Below are 20,474 nucleotides of genomic sequence, written 5' to 3'. Positions count from 1 at the left end.
GCCTGAACCGCTAGGTCCAGCAATGAGCATGTTAAAGGGATGGCGAAGATACAAAGCCTCCCAACTGGCACGATCTAAGTGTTCGTCGATGACTTTGACAGTAGAGGAAGAGGGAGCAGAGACAGCAGAGGTAGCCATGGTGTGAGAAATGTCACTTGTGACACGAAAAACAAACAAGACAAGAGTTTATATACTTTTTCAGAACACGCTTATTGAATGTTTTTTTCAAACATGAATACGAAAGACAAAAAATACATAAAAGCCAAAGGCTTAAGTACAAGAATAAAAGGCACATGATAACCATGAACGTGGAATAAACACAAGTGTCTGTACAACATGTTTTGGGTAAAGTTCTAACCAGTTCTATAGTAGGGGTAAGGTCACACAAGTGTCCTCCCGAAAGGGTCTTTCAGGCCTGTCCACGACAGTCCTGTCCTGGGTGACGGGTTCTTCTGGCACCGTCACTAACACAGGTTGAAAAGTAACTTTTTTCCTTGAATAACTCTCGTGCATACTAGGCCACCTCTTGTGTCCAAGCCTCAAAACCCTGGTCTCGGTGATGTCCAACATTTGACTCCTAACCAATCTGGTTTCTTCTTCGTCAACGACATGGTAAGTTACTTCAATGAACAATGAACTATCGATCTTGCCTAGGGTTCCTTTTTATATACAGACCAATACCGACGTGACCGTACGGTAAGGTGAAGTGATTGGGAAGTCGCACTCGCTTCTGGTATACAATTTGATAGACTGTTTCCAAGGGTCGACTGACGATGTGGTGAGTGGGTAAACGTACAATCTTGTTCGGTTGATAGGTGGTCACTTTAAAGTTTCCATCCTCTCCCGATTGCAAGGCTTCTTTCAATACCCCAAAGTTGACCACTCGACTGGTACGATGATTCAGAGTCAGTCCTTTCACTTTGCACGTCGTGTGCACTTCTCCTTGTTTGTCCCGGTATTCGTAGCCGTAATTTTTGGGACCACCACTGACGAAACTTAGAATCTTGTCGTCGGGATGCTCGTCTGTCCAGGCTCCTAAACGGTCTCCTTCGATGTCAGGGTGCTGTTGACTCGGGTGATGGATGTAAATGCAACTGTCCGTGTCAAAGTACAGGACGCGTTCTTCTAACAGTTCTAAAACTTCGTACAATTTTAAGCGAGCATGAGCTGTCACGTAAGCCGCAATGATGACATTTCCAAAAGGGTCGTCTTGTACAAAGTCCAGATCTTCTTCGTAATTGACCAAGATCAAATCCTCTCGAACGACGTCCACGTGTTTCATGTATTTGGTTTTGTCGTGAATCATCTGGAAGTAGCGGGAAGGTTCTGTCAAATATTCCATCTTGGATAAACACGGTCGTTGTGCCATTTTACCCCACAAGCAATTTAACATCACTTTGGCAAACGATCGCCTGCCTTCGTTTTTTTCGATGTGGTCTAAAGAGATGCCTTCTTGTACGTAGTATTTCTCTTTGAATTGTATTTGGTCTTCGGGAGTGTGACACCAGGAAGGATAGCCGCTGGCTTCTTGTTTCAGTTTCAAAAAGGCATCCACGTAGTCGGCGAAAATGCCTTTCTGAGCAGGGTCACCCTTGTGGTACTGTTGTGTCTTGGGAAAGTGGCAAATTTCGTACGCTTCTAACAGTTGGTATCCCATGTCCAGAGCTTTGAACAATTCCACGCTGACCCAGGTTCCCGTCAAGGCACGTTCTTCCTGGCTGTGATGGCAAGGTTGGTCCTGGTTGAACAGTTTCGGCACAAGTACGGCACAAGGGAAACATCAGTTTGCCTTGACAATGGTGAGGTAAGACGGGATGGTATAGGTTCGTGGGAGGCAAAACTTTACACTTGATCAAGCCTTCGTATTGTCGAATGTTTTTCAGGTCGATGTGTTCCGTGAACAATTGCGGGTGCCCTACAGGAAAGCGACAATATTTGCACACGTAGGGATACAGCGAACACACGTCCAAGTATTTGATTTCTTCTCCTTTCTCTTCGTCGGCTTGGTACAGCAAACAGGTGGCATGGGTCCTTCCTCCGTACAAACTATCCCTCGGGTTCAGCGGGTCCATGAACTGGTAACTTTCCACGAGGCGTTTAAACTCGGGATCGGTTTTCAAACGGTGATCGTACTCATGTTCCCACATTTCCACCACTTGGTATCCTTGCTGTTCTAGCTTTAGGCGTCGCTGACAAGTGTCCTGGTACAGGTCTTCCATGGTCCGTTGTAAAAACTGATTTTTAGTATCACGGTCAGGGTAGCAGACGGGACATCCGTGAAATAAGCAACCGTTAAACTCGTACACGATCTTGGGGTTTTCTAAGTCCCAGCCATCTACCGAATACGTTCCGATGGTCTTTTCGCCTCCTCCGTTGCGGGCATGCTGAATCCATTTGTCTTCCTTGTCGCACAAGTAATGTAACCAACGTAGGGCTTTGACCGAGTATTGACGCTTGATATAGTGGGTCGTTTGAGGACTGATGACAGCCACGGTGTTTTCAGGCATGAATCGTTGGCGGTACACTAAGGAACACGCTTTGGCAATGGTGCAAGCTTCTTTCAAAGGATCGACCCCTCCGTGTTCCATGAACAGTTCTCGAAATTTTCCACAGCAACGCCGTAAAATGTCCACGTCGGAACGACAATACTTTAGCATTTCTTCCTGAAAGTCGAAAGGGTCCGAGGCGTGAGCTTGGTACCAAGCGTAGAAAGCTTCTCGTTGTTCGGTACGCATGTTGTCGGGGTCGTAATAGTGAGCCTCAGGCAAATAGGGTAGAACAGCATGTTGATTGGCTTCCGTATTGAAAAAGTGTGGAAAGTACCCTTTAGCCATTTCTGTCATTCCAAACGTTTTAGGCATTCGGCTCAAAGGCATGGCCATGTAACTCATCGAATCTTTAAACTGTATTTGTCCCACTTGCATGAAAATGATTTTGGCTCCGTTCAAAGTGACTTTAGGACGTTCGGTGCCTTGTTCCGTATAGTACCTCAAAAGAAACTGTCCATCGTATCCGGAGAAATTGTGAGCCATCACTGTGGCATGACGATGACAATCTCCGTAACGTTCGATGTCCTCTTGGCTCCACGTCTTGTCGATGGGGTCTAAGACCCATTGGGCAAAATCGGCTAACGTGTTTGGTCCCCGAAAGATTTTTTCACGCCCTCCGGGAATCTTGCTGCAGTGAGGGCAATGACTGAAGATAGGTTCTTGAATGCACTTCTCGCACGCTCGATGAGCCACGCAGAAATTAGGAATGTGAATGCCAGTCTCTTGCATGCATTCGAAATCGAAAAAGATGAAATTGACTTTCTTCTTGTGACCGTCCTCTTTCTCTGGTGGGGGTTGGTATTTTTGCACGTAGCATTGGTGTTCCAAGTCCACGATGTGGTGACAAATGTGACATTTTTTCTTTCCTCGACATACGTGTGCCTTGGCATTGTTGCTACGTATGCCTTGTCTACACGTAGGGCACAATCTCAGGAGTTGACAAGCACATTTCTTCTGTGAACCTTGTGTTTTCAAATGTTGTTGGTAACAGGTAGGGCTGACAAACGTGCGCAGACAAGTCGAACAAGGCACTGGTTCTTCGCTCAGACAGGGTGGAGAGGCCAAACATCCTGGGCATTTCCATCCACAATGCTTGTGTTGCTCTCGATTATTATAACCATAGTCACATTTCTCACAGTAATATCTGTATCCCAGGAATCCGGTGATACTGGTAATGGTATCGAAATGGTCATCGTGATGATAAACATGAATGTATTTTCCGTCCTTAAAGTCTTGGCCTCGAAACAACAGAGACCCGCGCATTTCTTGAGGGTGCACTTTCAAGGTGTAGCGTGGAGCTAGGGCATCTTGCAATTTTTGCATCTCAGGAATGCCACAGGGTGTGTTTTTGGACAGGCCAGCTTGTTGCAACAGGAGTTCTGCTTCGTTTCGTTGTTTGGCTCGGTCGGATTGTTGAATAGTGTTCCAGGTTCTTTTCCATTCTACCGTGTCGTTCTTGTTGGCATAGGTTCGTCCCACCACGATGGCCCTGGCTAAACACATCTGGTCTTGAGGGTTGTTAATTCGGACGAGACTCTTTTTGGTGTTGCGAAGGTCGTCCACCAATAACATCTTTTTGCGTCCTGTCCCTTGAGGAGGAGAGACGTGGGCCATTTTCAGTGTGGCTTTACCATCGGTGATGTCAAACTGGTCATTAGATTGTTGTACGTGTTGTATCTTGTCCATGACTTTGGAAGGGGTCAGTTCTGCGGGTCTGCTAAACTCGATCCAAACAGGGGATTTCAAACCGTCGTGATCTATGGATAGTGTCAAGCGATCGTCTTCTTTGGCTTGACGTTGTCGCTTGAGTGCGGTGAGCAAAGAATCCCACATCTCGGTGATAAACCCTTCTGCTTTCTCCAAGGGTACGTCGGACTTGAAATCTTTAAACTTCACCGTGTAGGTGTAAGCCGTGGTTCTAAATTTTCTAGAGGAGCGCTTTTCCGTCTCTCGAATGGAATAGTACTTTTCAGGGTTGACTAAGGGTGGTGAACTTGGTTTAGAGGGTTCGGATTCTGGTTCACTCATGTCCTCTTCAAAATCACTGGCATGAATTTGTGCCAAGATTTCAGCCCTGGTACGAGGCGATAGATCACGTTTCTGCCTCTTACTTTCTTCTTCTTCTTCTTTCTTCTCGAATGAATAGGATCGTTTCATCTTGAGTGCAAAACGTCAAATGACTCAAGTTTAAACACCATAGACTAATTTATAGTCTTGGCAAACCAGCGTATATAAAAAGGGTGTGTGTCTTGTCCTTTCACTATTCATTTCACTCTCAAGCCGAGCACAACGATGGAAGAGACTACCCAGATGGAACGTTTCGTCAGAGCTTTGCGAGGGGTCATTAGAAAATTCTCTTCAGACCAGCCGACGGACTACTCTCCTTCCTTTCGAGATAAAAGTCAAGATACTTGCTATATCTGTCAGAAGAAAGGGCATTGGTCTTCAGAGTGTCCAGACCGTCAAAAAAGAAAAAAAAAAAGGGGCTAAAAAAGACAAAAGTCAAGATACCTGTTATTATTGTAAAGAAAAAGGACATTGGTCTCCAGATTGCCCAAAAAAGAAACAAGAGGAGTCAGAAGAAAAGAAGGATTCTTCAGAAGAAGAGAGGGATTCTTCGGAAGAAGAGAGGGATTCTTCAGAGGAAGAAGAGGAAGAAAGAAGGCAATTCTATTTAAAAGAGGCAAAGAAACAGGAGAAGAAAAGAAGAAGGGAAGAAAATGAGGAAAAAACGGTGAAGAAATTCAAAAAACAGAGAGACTAAATAATGAGAAAGAAGAAGTGTACGAACTTTTTAAAGTGTTCTGTGGTGAATTGTGAATTGGATTGTAAAAAATGGATAAAAGAATACATGAATGATATAAGGTAAGTGTCTTTGAGTTTTGATTTTAAAATAAGAAGCTACACTCAAGCACTCATACACAGACACGTACTATAAGGGTAAAATGGGTGGGGTTTATTTTTGAGTTATTGGCAAATTGAAATTGTATTTCTTTTCGAGAAATGTGGGTGGCCCTGAAAAGGGCCTTTTTTCTTTATGGTGTAGGAGTGAGTTTAACCAATCAACTTTAACTGCCTTAAGCCTTTGCCACGGCCAAGGCCTACTTCTGATGATTGGTTTGAAATCACTAAGGGTGGTAGGACAGGCTTAGTCACAGGGTTGGCGTGTTTAGCTCGTGAAGGTCGTATTCTCTTCGGTCGTGATAAAGAAGTCTGATACATTTGTTTCAGACTTCTTAACTCCGCCAAAATGTCCAACAGTACCGTAGTCGTTTGATTTTCACCCTCTTGTTTCTTTGCTGCTACTTCTTCTTGCTGTTGTTGCTGTTGTTTTTTTCTTACCTCTTCTTGTTGCTGTTGCTGTTGCTGTAGGAGAAAAGCTTGTTCCGCTTCCTTTTGTCGTTGCATAAATTTCTCCAATTCTTCTTTCTGTCTCTGTCTAAAATTCTCCACTTGCGGTAATGAAGAAGGTAACGAAGGTTCCGGAACAAATTCTTGCGAGGTAAGAAAATCCACAAAATCCCAATGTACCTCTTCTGAAAGTAAGTCCGGGTTCCCTTGGGCAGTCTCCCCTGCTGGTGCACCACAATGGATCGTTTTCTGAGTTTCCGTCATGTTGAATCACTGTCGCATAGACTGACTGCACACAAGCGCTAACGAATCTATATAGACCACGTGACGTCACAGACTGCTCTCTTCGGATTGGATGCGAGCTGACTGATATTTGTAACGCGTGTTCGGATTGGTGAATGAATTCAATCCGTTTCAATCCTTCCTGTACCTATAAATAAGCGCAGTTCACTGCATTGATTCACCTATTCTCGTCGCTTCAAGATGTGGACCACAGTTGAGTCATCCACCCTTGTGTCTTCCATGATGTTTAGGACGGACATGCTCATGTATGTCAGGTCCAAGTGGACTGTTGTTGATAGGACAGATACTAGTCAATGGATGAGGAGAGTTTACATAGAAAGACAAGGATGTCTCAAGAGGGTACTTGTGTATGGACCGGCAGTTAGAAGGAGTTTAAGAAGAAGAAGAAGAAGATGTGACAGATGCCATCTATGTTAATATTAATATTAACATAAACCCAAAGGCCCTTTTCAGGGCCAGCCATATTTCTCGAAAAGAGATAGCCTTTCCATTGCCTACCCCTTTTTTTAAATTTAAATTTAAATTTAAATTTAAAAAAAAAAAAATCCCATATTCAATTCCCCTTGTCCCTAGACAAACCCAAACTCTATTCCCATGTTAATTTCCCCTTGTCGCTAGACAGACCCACACTATAGTTCCATGTTAAATTCCACTTGTCGCTAGAGTGACCCACGATTTTTCGCCATGTTAAATTTCCTTTGACGCTAATCTGACCCACGATTTTTCTCCATGTTAATTTTCCCTTGACGCTAGAGTTGCCCAAGGGGTCTTGTAATGCTAATTCCCCTTGACGGTAAAGTGGCCCACCTTACTACTACTGACCTAAACGAAAATTTTAACTGAAGTTATGTAATCTTTCGTTCTGGAAATCATTTAGCCTCTCATTAAAAAGATTTCATCTTTGAAATTTTAAAAACTCTGGACAATAATAGTCATCTTAGGTCTTATACAGATAGGGTTGTCCTTCTATGTTGTTGTTGTTTTGTTGAAGGCTTTTTTGTTGGATCCAATCATTTGGCCGAAAAACGGGTCAGCTGGTCATTGCATAACGGCTTTACTAAAAGTAATATTATCCACATCACACAGAATAAAACGGGAGCAAGAGTAAACAGTGGAGTAAAAATAAAACAATGTCTTGTAAACTTATGGAGATTTCTCGACATAGGAAATGAAACTTTCAACCACCGCAGTGTGATTCAACAAATAAAATCCAACAACTCAGAATATGAAATTGGACATTTAGTACAAACAATTCGATTCAACGTGAGAAAGTGAATATCTCGACACACATTTAAATTTCAACCACCTGTGTAATTCAAGAGATAAAACCTAAAACCTCATAATATGAGCTAAAACTTTCAACAACAAAAATGTGACTACGCGTGTGAAATTGGAATTATCAACAAATAACAGTACAATTTCAACTTCCTCATTGGAGAAGTTTCCTCCGCTATGGAGCTTCAAAGATGGACTTGTTTTCTATTTATGATGCTGTACCATACGTTCATAAAAGAAACTACGTTCAGGAATACATGTACAATGTCTTCTTTACCTTATATATATATATATATATAATGTGACGGGAAATGGTTTTGCCATTGAGGAATAGTTTTTTTATCGGGCTGGCTTGTCCACGTCAGTGACAAATATTAATAAATTATAGATTTTACGCAGGTCTAATTAGTCTGTTTGAAAATATTGTACGTTCTGGTCTTATGTAGTACTGAACATCTCCCATTGTTTATTAATTTTGAAATTCAATCGTCGTTGTCTGATTATGGAGAGACACCTGGACTACTGCATCTCAGTAATTGTAGAGTACAAAACAATATGCGGATCGGCGCTGGAAATTAATTAGAAGTCTTTATCTCTTATTTGTTTTTTGCCTGCGACAATCAATTTGCTATCTCAATATTCATCTGGCCTGACTAATGTCATAATCTACATTTCAAAAAGCTGTTCAATAATTGTTTTAATGAACATGACATTTATTATTTTGCCTATATGTGAATGAGTGATTCATTATCAATCTATTTTTAAAAATAGTATTACGCACCTTCATTCCCCCTCTCTCTCTCTCTCCATTATAGGGGCCCCGAGTGGCTGAGTGTTCTAAAGCGCTCTCCGTTACGGATCACTGCCATTTCACCTTTGTCTGCGTAGGTTCGAGTCTCGGATTCGGCTAATGTGGGTATGTGAGAAAGCTTGCCAGTAGATTCTCGTGGATCGATTGTTTTTTCCGGGGTTTTCCCGGGTTCTTCCTCCACCATTAATACTGGCCGCCATGTTTGTGTTGAAAAATGGGAAAATGGCGTTAAAGCCTACAACAACAAAAACAATTTTCTCCATTATAGGGAAGTGGTATACTAAATTTTAATAACATTTTTCCTGAGAGAATTTTTATTTTCATCATGTTGACTGGAATATATTTTTTAAATTTTACACTTTTATTGCCTATTTTTAGGCAATAATACAGTTTAATTCAGTATTTCCCGACACGGCATTGCGTACGAAAACGGCAGTACCTCTTAGATGATGCGGTAAATGCAATAAGTCTAACTTTCCAAAATGTAAGGTCAAGTGGTCGAGCAGGTCGCTAGGTTTGGAACGAGGTGTGCCCATTACACCCCATAGGGGTTAGACTTGATATTTACAATGTGATACACTATCAGCTTCAATAACGCAGGTTAATTTTATATTCTAGTAAGTTCATAATGTATTCATATTTTACGCAATGAATTTCTAGTGTCACGTTCTTCATATCTCTGACTATACCCAGCATTATACTGCCTGTCTCGACTCGGACCTTACACATACATATAGCGTTAGATAAAGTTAAATAGTGTTCAAGTTGTTTGTAACGCCACCTTGGTGAAACAATATTTGCATATCATAATAATTTCAACGAGTTGCCTTCCATGATACTAAATATAAAAAAGGTAAAATGTTACTAATGTACAAGTTATACAAGTCATGTGGGCATTCCGTACCAACTATTTCAGTAATGGATGTAATTTTTTAGAACTTGCTTACATATACTTTTAAGTAGCGAAATTGTACTTTATTTTCATCCTCATGCATTCATATTCCTTAAAATGTCGTTATATAAACGCCCCAAGAAATAAATAGGGCAGAATCAATATCAAAATACGTGGACATTTTAGGAGGAGGTCAACCTAAAGATGTGATCGACTACAAACCAGATTGAATGACTCGCGCAGAAATGTCACACCGAAAAGCTGCGCGTGATGAAAATAAAAATCATGCTAACTTGTCATTTGATATAACAGACCCGACTTCGTCTTTTCTTGACCCGAGTTTAGTACCCGAAAGTTCATGGCAAGGAATAATATTCATCTCGAAGATTTTTTGCGATATTTAAGTCGCAGAGCATTCAACAATCATGACTGAAGATACTTTGGTCAAACTATATTAATAGTCAAATTTAGAACAGCAATTACTATTTAACTTGAGTAAATGCAAAACCGTTGACATACTCTTTTTAAGGCTAGTACCCTGGTCATCCATTATGCTCCGCACACATGGAATCGGGTCACAATTAATACTTCCAGTTCAGTACCCACGAATGTAGTTCTAGTCTATTTTTAGAACATTTTTCCCTCTCTCATTTCGGTGGTGATTGAAGATTTTTATTTATGCTTTTTTGGTAGGGATTTAAAGGTAATTGTTTATTCTTGAGAATATGAGCTCAGGGTGTAGTTGTCTTTGTGTATTTCGGCGACAGTGCACAGTGAGTAATAAGGAGGCCTTGGTGATGATCCGGAAGTGAAATCTGTGTTCTGTTTACATGCTGATCTGTTGACAGTCCAGCATCTCAAAAAAGAGCAGGTCAACCTTTGATGAGAACTTCATCGTGAAATCATCTTTGAAGGTATTTTAGATTAACATATGATTTGTATTGATTGTCACACAGTAGAAAGGTCAGTACTGAGAAACAAATGTAGAGAACATATAGTAAAATTAATTGTGTTCTATGTCCTGTCAGGGCAGCATTAATTCAACTTTAAATTGCTGTAAAAATATTTATTATTAATGATAGACACATGCGACTTTCACACCATGTGTATATTGACTGTAGCAATCAGAAAATATAACTAAAATTTAAAAAATTTAATTAAATATTTTTAAAATTAATTTTAAAAATTTAAAAATTTTAAAATTAATTTTTACCTATAAATTCACAGAAATGTATTTGTTGGAGATGACACTCATTTTTATCAGCAGTAATGTATTCCTACACCATATAGAAGTTGTAATAGCACATAATAGTGTTTGTAAAATATGTGCAGGAAATGTAACAGCCAATGGATTATATGGCCTATTGTCACATAAGGATCCCGTGACAAACACATGGAAGAAAAAACATGTTCACAGACTGGCACTGATGGTGAAGTCGAGAAGTCTGACTATACCAAAGGAGCTAGATGCATCCTATTTACGCCATAATAGTTTGTGTGTGAATGTGCATCATCTGGTTCTAGAGCGTCATTCCATAAACAATAATAGACAGTATTGCAAAGGTTATGGTCATTGCAATGGCCATGGTGACTATCCAGGCTGCATGATAAAGTTGAAATTGTAATCTGGAATAAATTCAGGTATCATGATATATCCTTTACACCCACCCACATCCATATCAATTTATGTCTGGCATGGAAGGATGGATGGATGGATGGATGGATGGATGGATGTGTTGAGTAACAAGGAGAAAGGAAAGAGTGTGGTCTTTATTTTAGAAGACCATGCTGGTTTCACAGTGCTTTCTTAAATACATTCCTACCTCCCTCCCTTTCTTCCTTCCGTCCTTCCTTCATTTCATTCAATCATTCATTCATTCATTCATTCATCTAGTCTAATAAGTCATGTATTGTCATGTCATGTTATTTTAATTTTGATTTTTTTAATCTTTATTTATTTTGCTTTTGAATTTCTTTATTTTTGTCTTCATATTAAGAGAAAACTGTTTCGACCTCTCCATAGGTCTCATCAGGGGGTAGTAAGTAACACAACTGCACATAACATGCGTTGTGTTACCTACGAATTTCGCCACTACAGTTTTCCCTTCTGTACAATGTGGTCTTCATGGTGTCTTTGAGCACTTACATTTTGCACATGGAATTAAGATAACTTTTTCTGTCTGCAGTGTCCATTGGCTCCTGCTAAACCTTTGCATATGAGTGATCGCCCTTGGTGACTAGCAGTCCTTTGCAGTAGTCAGACTTCCTATTGCCTTGCTGTGTCCTGTACCTCAGATGGGCCTGAATCAAATTTACTCGTCTTGCTAGAATACGTTTCCTGGTTTGTGGATGCTTTTGATACAACTGATGGTAAGTGCAGTTTTTATCCATTGTCTCCAGTGATCTCAGAGTCCTTGTTGAAAGTTTACTTCCCAAGTATGTCACTTTTATTTTAAGTGATGAACCCAGGCTGTTATTGAGTCTGTGTATTCTTGAATGCACTCTTACCTCAACGTTTCTGGAATAGTTCACATTTTTAGGTAATGAAAAACTGATTGATCTGTTCATCGCCTCACATTTCTGTGTGTTTGTGTTCAGTTGCAGTCTTTCTATAACATCACAAGAGAGTTTCAATTTCAGAACTTCTAGCAGGATATTCTTATCATTTTCTGTCATGTTGAGATGAGTCACTTGATGAGGGCCCAGGTGTGTTGATCGCATCCCTCAGCTGTTAGTACTTCCTCCCCCACAGACCTTTGAATAATGCCGGCATTTGGAGCATTCCTCTGAATAATAGCGCAGAGTGGCATCCAGTACTTGGGGAAGTTGACATTTAATTTTTGTAACATCACCACTATTGCCCTCCATCATTTGCTGGAAGATGAAACCGCAGCGTGCTTTAATGTCTTGGCTGACAATTTTCTGTTTGAGCCTTTTTCCTTCTCTTGTTCTTATTCCTGGAAACATGTTTTCACTAAATATTGCAGAATTACACCGTTTGAACTGTAAACGACCCAAATGGATGGGATCCGACAGTCTTTCTACTTTCCACATTGGATGCAGAATGGTGTAAGCATTTTGGAAGCCAGCAGCAGCCTGTGCATCTCCAGCTGTTGTTGCATGTCTAATGAGAATCTCTTGCAGTACAAACTTGTTTCCCATTTCTCTTGCCATTTCATACTCTGAATGTGGTGCAACTGGTGACAGATTTGCTGTGCAGTGAACATGGCCTCCTGGACATTGCACATCAAAACCTTTCCCCTTCAGCCATGCTCCAATCCAACACAGCTTGTATTCTACTGTAGCCCCCACAATGTATTGCTTCTCTGTAACAGTTTCTCAGGCAATTCCAACACCTTGTGATGAACTTTGACCAGGTTTCTTTTCATGTCCAAAGCTAATGGCATTGTATCTCGCATCAAAAGCAACATTTATTTGCTCAGGATGCTGAACACCACGCATAACATTAACTTGTCTGGCTAGTTTCAGCTTCTCTGTCATGTCCATTTCATTCAGTCCACAGTTGCTTTGCCTACAAGGTTGGAGGCCCTTTGCATAGATGTTCTGCTAGGTGGCGGAATGTCAGTGGCTGCAAGCAAGTATCTAGCCCTGGTGTTGCCCATTGGTGTATCTTGTAGTCCAGCTTGAAACATCATATTTACAGCAGCAGGATTTGGCCCAGGTTTATTTGTTTTTATCTCCTCATACAACTTATACTCTGGTGACTTAAAGCTGCAGTTTTTACACGTCATAGTATGCTTCCAAGCAAGTCCCCATTTTATTTCATTAGCAATTTGGAACTCTGGTCTACCACATATGTTGACTTGATTGCCATGGCGATGAATGATATCATTCCACATTTCAACATTTTTTTTTCCATACAGATCATACGTGTCCCATCATGCTCATTCAAATTTGTCTCTTTCAGGTCCAGTTTTGCTTTGGATGATGGTTGTAGAATGTTTGCAGACCCAGGTGTGCCATTACAGTCTGGTGCCTGAACTGACTTGAGACCCCCATTTGTCGGCTTTGTCACTGCTATGAGAGAGAACTTGTCTGCATCCATTCTTCTGGTCACTGGAACAGATGCAGCACTGGAACTTGGTAGAGTATCATCAGTCAGATATGTGACTCTTTTGTTATGTGGAATATATCCAAGTTTTAAAAAGTTGTCTTCCTCTTCTTGTACCCTTTCATGGTTTCAGTAACAACAGCTGCATGTAAAATACAAGAATTATCCTCTCTCTCTCTCTCTCTCTCTCTCTCTCTCTCTCTCTCTCTCTCTCTTAAATAACTAGGAGACGGCATTCTAGCTTGGTTTAAGAAAACGTCACCAACTCTTCAACACTACTGGAAGCCTAACATCTGAAGACTCCTCCCCTTCATGGGTGGAAATGATGTCATGTACTTGGTTAGACCTAGCTTGCGTATATTGATGCTACCAGATTTCAGGTGTTACCTTTTATTCACAAGCTCTGGTTTAATTGCTTCACACCTGATAAGGAAAACCATTGATGTTTATGACAAGGGAATGGAGAGACTTTGCCGTGGAACAAAATCTGTCAACTTCAGGTTTAAAATTTTCATTAAAATTTAAGTTTAAATTTTCATATAAAAATATGCATCATTTTTTAAAATTGAATTTTCTAAGAAAGTTAAACAGTCAAGTTTAATTTCTAGTAATTTCCAGATTGGTGTTTGAACTAAAAACTAATTACAGTTTATTTGAAGTGTTTATCTTGATTAGCGAAATCACAATTAAACTTTAAGTTTTGTGCATTTTTTAAATTCGGCCATTTGGCTTGTGCTTGTGGTACATAGGTGTCAGCTAAAAGCCTGTAACTGTCCTATTCATGGATTAAGTTCCTTAAAACTTTGCAATAGTATTTAAGAGACATTGATTTGATCACGGATGGAAGAACTAAGGAAAACCATTGATGTTTAGGACAAAGGAATGGAGAGACTTAACAATTTTCCTGGGGCCCCCGAATGGTCAAGTGGTCTAAAGCGCTCTCCGTTACGGATCACTGTCATCTCACCTCTGTTTGCGTGGGTTCCTTCAGTTGAAGAGCACTTCATTGTTGGATTGTCTTTCTTCCTCACACATATAAAATTGTATTTAAATAAAATAATATTATGTGCATCACACACCCCGTAAATTAAATAATGCAGCCCACAAATATAAAATAGCTCATTTCCAAGGGTGTTAAACAGCCGGATTTTCTTAAGCTTTCTTTGCTGAATGCGAACTGCTGAGCATGCGCAGCACTACATCTAGTTTCCTTCATATTGAAAGTAAAACAATACCCTGCAACAGAAAGTTTTGCATATATTGATAGTCCGTATATAAAGAAATAGAGACAAACAACTTTGTTTCTCCTTGAAAATGTATAGTTGGTTAAATATTATGAATTGATCAGTGAAAATTATAAATATTTATAGACTTAAAACTTTCAAGATATATCTGACAGTATCTAAACATTGAATCCAGCGTTTCTTTAAACAGACCTTCTATTTCAGAATTAAAGTTGAATTTCGGCTCCTTTTTGTAGAATTATTGTACAAGGTGCTTAAGTTTGTAAAATGTTATAGTATCAAATGTTAAAAGAAATAAATAGAAATATGTTTAGTTAATTTCATAAATAACGGTTAAAAGAAGGGCCATAGAGAGGAATATACATCTTTAAGTTGCATTCTTGAGTTAGTTATCAAATAAATAACACTAGATGTTGCACAGTTAGTATCAATAATGTACATGAAATGTTTCCTTGCTGCTACTAAAATAAGTATTTTCATTAATGAAAGAACAGTACGAACATCTGGGTCCATTATGTTTAGTTGATGAATCGTGACTTTTAAATATTTAACAACCTTCACGCATTTAGCATTGAAATATGCTAACATTGTAAAATCTGATGCCAAAACCAACATGCTCTACTCCCCATTTATATATTTAATACTTAATAGTCATACTTATATTTCATCTTCGCCTCCGATTATAGTTTATACCTATTTACATATGCTAAGTTCTTCCATTCAGCTTTATTTCATCACTGTGTTCCTTATGGAATATGTATGCACATGCATATGTTTCTTTATGTCTTGGATAATAATAATAATAATAATAATAATAATGATAACAATATACTTCGACTGTTTGGTCTTAAATAAGTAATAAAAAGAGTGAGAAGCAGCAAGCTTTATCAAATTCAAAAAATAAGTTATTTCCCTTGAAAACAAAGTGAAAAGGTATTTTTTAAAATAGAACTTACGGTATTGCGAATGAAATCCCAAATAATCCAAGAATTATAGACGCAAATCCTAACGCTTATAGTTCATAATAAACTTTAGTGAAAATCCAAGTGTTGATGTGCCTGTAGTGGTCAGTGTAGGTGTGATATGTCAGCACTCTTTTGTTGGATCACAATAAAACAAAACAAAAATATATCCTTTTTTGAAATTTCACTACAAATTCAAGTCTCTATTTCCAACAATGTTATTTTTGGTGAGCACTTTGTAAATGCATTGTTTGTTTGTTAGCTTTTTTCTGTTTTCACTATAAGCTTTGGATAATTATATTTTGGACTTGACCTTGTCCAAAATCAAGGTCATTTTCTACCTGACCTGAATCATTTATTAAGGTTTCGTAAACAACATGTTTATCTCGATCTGAGTCTAGAACATTCGAAATTCTCCATGAATTGCCGGATCTTCCTGTTGTTTTCTATATTTTATATTATAATTATAGTAATAGACTTCTAATTATAACCAAGATTTTATTTTGTAAACATTAGAAGTCTTCTAGAATTTTATTTTCCATTAGTTATGTGTTTACAAAATGCTTTTTGTGACATGAGGTACAGTAAAAGACAATATATTCTTGTTTTTCTAGATATTATTCATTCGTGCTGTTAGATCTCAGCAGAATCAGTTGTATTATTGTGGTGGCCAGTATATTATTTGGGCTTGAATTTATTTGTTCTGATTATTTCATTCCAATTATTGTTCTCTGGAAATACAAAGTGCTCACAAATAACATTCTTGGAAATAGAGAGTTTGAATTATAGTGAAATTCAAATAAGGATATATTCTTAGATTGTATTATTGTTATTTATAAACAGGACTGTCGGCACATCACTACGGCACAGGCCATCATATGTACATCAACACTTTCAGCGTTTAAGAGCTTTAAATACTAGAACTTGTATTAGAAATTCTAGGATTATTTGGAATTTCATTCACAATACCGTAAGTTCCTTTTACATTCTTTGCTTTTGTATTATAGGGAAATAAATTATTTGCTGAATTTTACAAAGCTTGTTGCTTTTCGCTCTGTTCTCTTAGTGTAAGATCGTAGAGTCGTAATAATAGGAAACGCATTTGCCCTTGTACTCTTCTGCTGGCACTGTAGTGATAAATTCAACAAAGTACTTAATTATTTGTTACTACTAATTTTTATTATAAATCATTCTCGTTCATACATTTTCTGTCATAATTAGTGGTAAAATATAATTTTCTAGGAAAGAATGGATACCAAATGAAATCTATATATTCGTGTGCTTAAGTTAATTATTTTTTATGCAAACGCTAGCAATTTTATGAACATATGTTTCTTCATTTAAATAATAAGTTAATATAAAAGCATTTCTGACATGGCAACCAGAGTACAGCGTTAATTCCTTTAATATCAAGACTGGACTACCTTAAAACTTTAATTGTATTTCCTTTTGCTAAAGGTGAAAGAGTGAACATATTACTGGACGATAATTCTTTAATACATCATGACAAAAATAAAATAAAGTAAGGTAGCAACCGTGCACGTAGATGTGAGATAGATCAAAGAAGAGACAATGCATCCATCGAATACAAGTGACATTTTATTTGTGCATCTCGTTCAGTGGCTAGCGCTAAATTATTAACAAATGTTTGGTCTGGTTTTTACGGTACAGCGACACAAGTAGGCTATTTAATACCGAAGCGATTGGAGTTATTTATCTTGCAAAAGGAACGCGCCATGACACCGATCCTTGTTGATCCAACTCTTGTATATAAACCCTTTTGGTCGCGAGTTAGGACGCTAACCACTGATGATAAAAATAATAATCATAATAATAATAATAATAATACTATAATAATAATAATAATAATAATAATAATAATAATAATAAGATGATGATGATGATAATGAAAAGGATGATGATGATCATGATGATGATGACAAAATAACGATATTGAAAAGAAAGATGAAACATTTTAAGTAATGTGTGTTTCTTTCTAAACGGTTTCAACAATAAAAAATGCACAACTGATAGCCCAAGTCGATCTGTTTTGAACACATAATTCGAACTTAACTCAGGCAAGGACGAGAAACAAGGTTAGAAAATGACAGTAACAAAGGATTGTTATAACTGTCGACACATGTTGAATGCAATTGCCTTTTAGTGCTCATTAAGAAAACACTTTTGTTTAAATGTCTTTAGCTCTCGACTTACTGTTAACATTTGTGATTGTGCTTCTAAGTAATATTCTGTTATGACCGTATCAATAACGCCCCAAGTACTGTTCAATAATAAAAAAGCGTCCTTTGTTGATTAATAGGTGTGTAGACGGATCTATATATAGTATGAAGGTGAGAAACGTGAAAAAGTATTTCGAAAACTTGTACAGAGTGCTTATGCAAATATTGTTGCACCACAGTTTTAAAACGTCCAAAAGTAATGCGTTATATTAAGCTGTAATTGGTGATAGAGTGTGAGGTTCGTGAAGAGCGAGGCATTCTAAGCGCCGGGAGTAGCTTATGCTACAAACATGCCAATGACAAGCCATTCTAGGCATTCAATTCAATATCTGAACCGACCATTGTGTCATACCGTTGTGAGAGCGATTTCATCCTGCCTTATATGGTATACGGGTATACCACGTTTGGATAGGGCGCTGCTCACTTCACATTGACCTCCAAAGTTTTTATTTCTTCTCAATGTCTAAAAAGAAGGTCATTGTTGTTGTTGTTGTGGGGTTTAACGCCATTTTCAGCACACGATAGGCTATGTATGGCGGCCAGTATTAATAGTAGAGGAAGAACCCGGGAAAACGCCGGGAAGAACCACCGACCCACGAGAAGCTACTGGAAAGCTTTCTCACATACCCACATTGGTCGAATCCTAGACTCGAACCCACACAAACAGAGGTGAGATGGCAGTGATCCGTAACGGAGAGAGCTTTAGACCACTCGGCCACTCGGGGCCCCTAAGGTTACTGTGGAAACAGACAATGTGTCTGGTATCTAAAAGAAATGGGGTGAGATTGCTATTAAGAACTATTAGTAATGCAGTACAGGTGGGTGGAGGAAGGTATTCTGATTATGAAGAAACTCGTAGTGATGTCCCATTTCTTTCGATTAAGTATCATGCAGCATTTAACAGTGTTTAAAAGAATAATTTGTAATAAAAAATCAAAACAATTCCTTACCTTTTTATCCACAGGTTTTGATTGTACAGCAATGGAGTCTATATGTGGTGAAAATGAAATGCCACTGACACTTACGGATAATCCATTTAGTGGCATGGAGAAGTGCATTTTGAAACAAAATTGAAGAAATTGAACGTGAAATCTTTTTCTGCACGCACTGTTAGCAAGTTAAATGGATTCTAGTCAGTTCTAAACAACCTTGACAGTAGTTCCTAAAAAGTACGAAGGCATGTATTGACCATAAGCAGCATTTTATGATGAAGACAATAACACAGTTCGAAACTGTTGAAACTTAATGTAACATAACAGTAAAACAAAATCGATTAAAGTTTCTCTGACTGTGCAATCTTTAATCATACCCCAACCCCCCAAGAATACATTGGCTATAAATGACAGTACCGAATAATCAGACTTTAAACAGAGACTGAGTACCTCTTTCATATGCATGTCACTAACACAACGAAAAAGCAGGTGGCGTCATAGCTGTAAATAACTATTTAAATGCTATCTCTTTATTACCAATACAATCCTAACCCCACCCTCCTCTCATTGAAAGTATTCCCCTGGCACAGTTCCATTATGAATCCTAACCCCACCCTCCTCTCATTGAAAGTATTCCCCTGGCACAGTTCCAGTATGAATCCTAACCCCACCCTCCTCTCATTGAAAGTATTACCCTGGCACAGTTCCATTATGAATCCTAACCTCACCCTCCTCTCATTGAAAGTATTGCCCTGGCACAGTTCCATTATGAATCCTAACCTCACCCTCCTCTCATTGAAAGTATTCCCCTGGCACAGTTCCATTATGAATCCTAACTCCAGCCTCCTCTCATTGAAAGTATTCCCCTGGCACAGTTCCAGTCTAGCTGAGAATTATTTAATCCCTTCATAATTTACAAATGCCAAACCGGAAAAATAATATCAAAGGCGAGTGCAATGTTAAAGAAATGCTATTTTCAAGCAGACAGATCAGCGTAATGTTCATTGTAAGGTGGATAGTTGTGACACAGTAGGTACATCTACACTGTATACAACTTGGAAGATACCAACCGCAATAGATGGTAGAATTAAAATAAAAATGATAAAAGTATCATGTAAGTAGAATATAGACTTTACCATATTTTGTTAATTATGTACCACCCGTTGCAAAATTATGCATTTTGAATATAAATGGCTTTAGAATTATTTTTTAACTTCATAATTAAGTATCATTAAAAATATTAATGCTTTGACTATATTTAAAAGAACAAATAACTCGGACATTAGTAGTTGTAGCAGCAGTAGTAGTAGTAATAGTATTAGTATAGAATAACCTTATACATATACCTAAAGAATCGACGTAATAATTAAACAATTCAGATGACAACTCTTCTTTACAAAATCAGTGGTAAATACAAATAAAAATATAAATGCTATTGTACAGAATGGTTAATAGTTACATCATAATTTTAAAATAAAGAAATGTTCTCGTATTTGATAAAAATAAATAGTTTTAATAATTAGAACTCGTATGTTTATCCGACTTTTCTACCTATATTTATCCGACTTTTATACTTATTTTTAAAATACATTTGTATTGTATTTACAGTATTAGTATGTATACATTACTTTTATACTTATTTTTAAAGTATATTTGTATTGTATTTACAATATTAGTATGTATACATTACTTTTATACTTATTTTTAAAATACATTTGTATTGTATTTACAATATTAGTATGTATACATTACATATTCTTTTTAAATGACAATCAAATAGCTGGCGTGTTTAAACATATTTTTTTGGAAAGACACTTTTGTTCATATTGCAGTATTGTGGAAT

The 20,474-nt window shown here is 38.1% G+C and overlaps 1 long non-coding RNA gene across 1 annotated transcript in view; it reads left to right on the top strand.

Moving 5' to 3' along the window:
• LOC149775996 (uncharacterized) overlaps nt 1-20,133 on the top strand; it is a 35,499-nt gene extending 15,366 nt beyond the window's left edge. Inside the window, exons 2-6 of the long non-coding RNA XR_016416062.1 lie at nt 8,294-8,394; nt 9,949-10,095; nt 11,368-11,551; nt 13,110-13,285; nt 18,664-20,133. This is a non-coding gene — a long non-coding RNA (uncharacterized LOC149775996). The remainder of the gene's footprint in view (nt 1-8,293; nt 8,395-9,948; nt 10,096-11,367; nt 11,552-13,109; nt 13,286-18,663) is intronic.
• The last annotated feature ends 341 nt before the right edge of the window (nt 20,134-20,474 follow it).

The sequence above is a fragment of the Sinohyriopsis cumingii genome, chromosome 18, assembly GCF_028554795.1.
Source record: "Sinohyriopsis cumingii isolate HCF-2022 chromosome 18, ASM2855479v2, whole genome shotgun sequence".
NCBI lineage: Eukaryota > Metazoa > Mollusca > Bivalvia > Unionida > Unionidae > Sinohyriopsis > Sinohyriopsis cumingii.
This window is presented reverse-complemented; position numbering and strand designations above follow the sequence as displayed.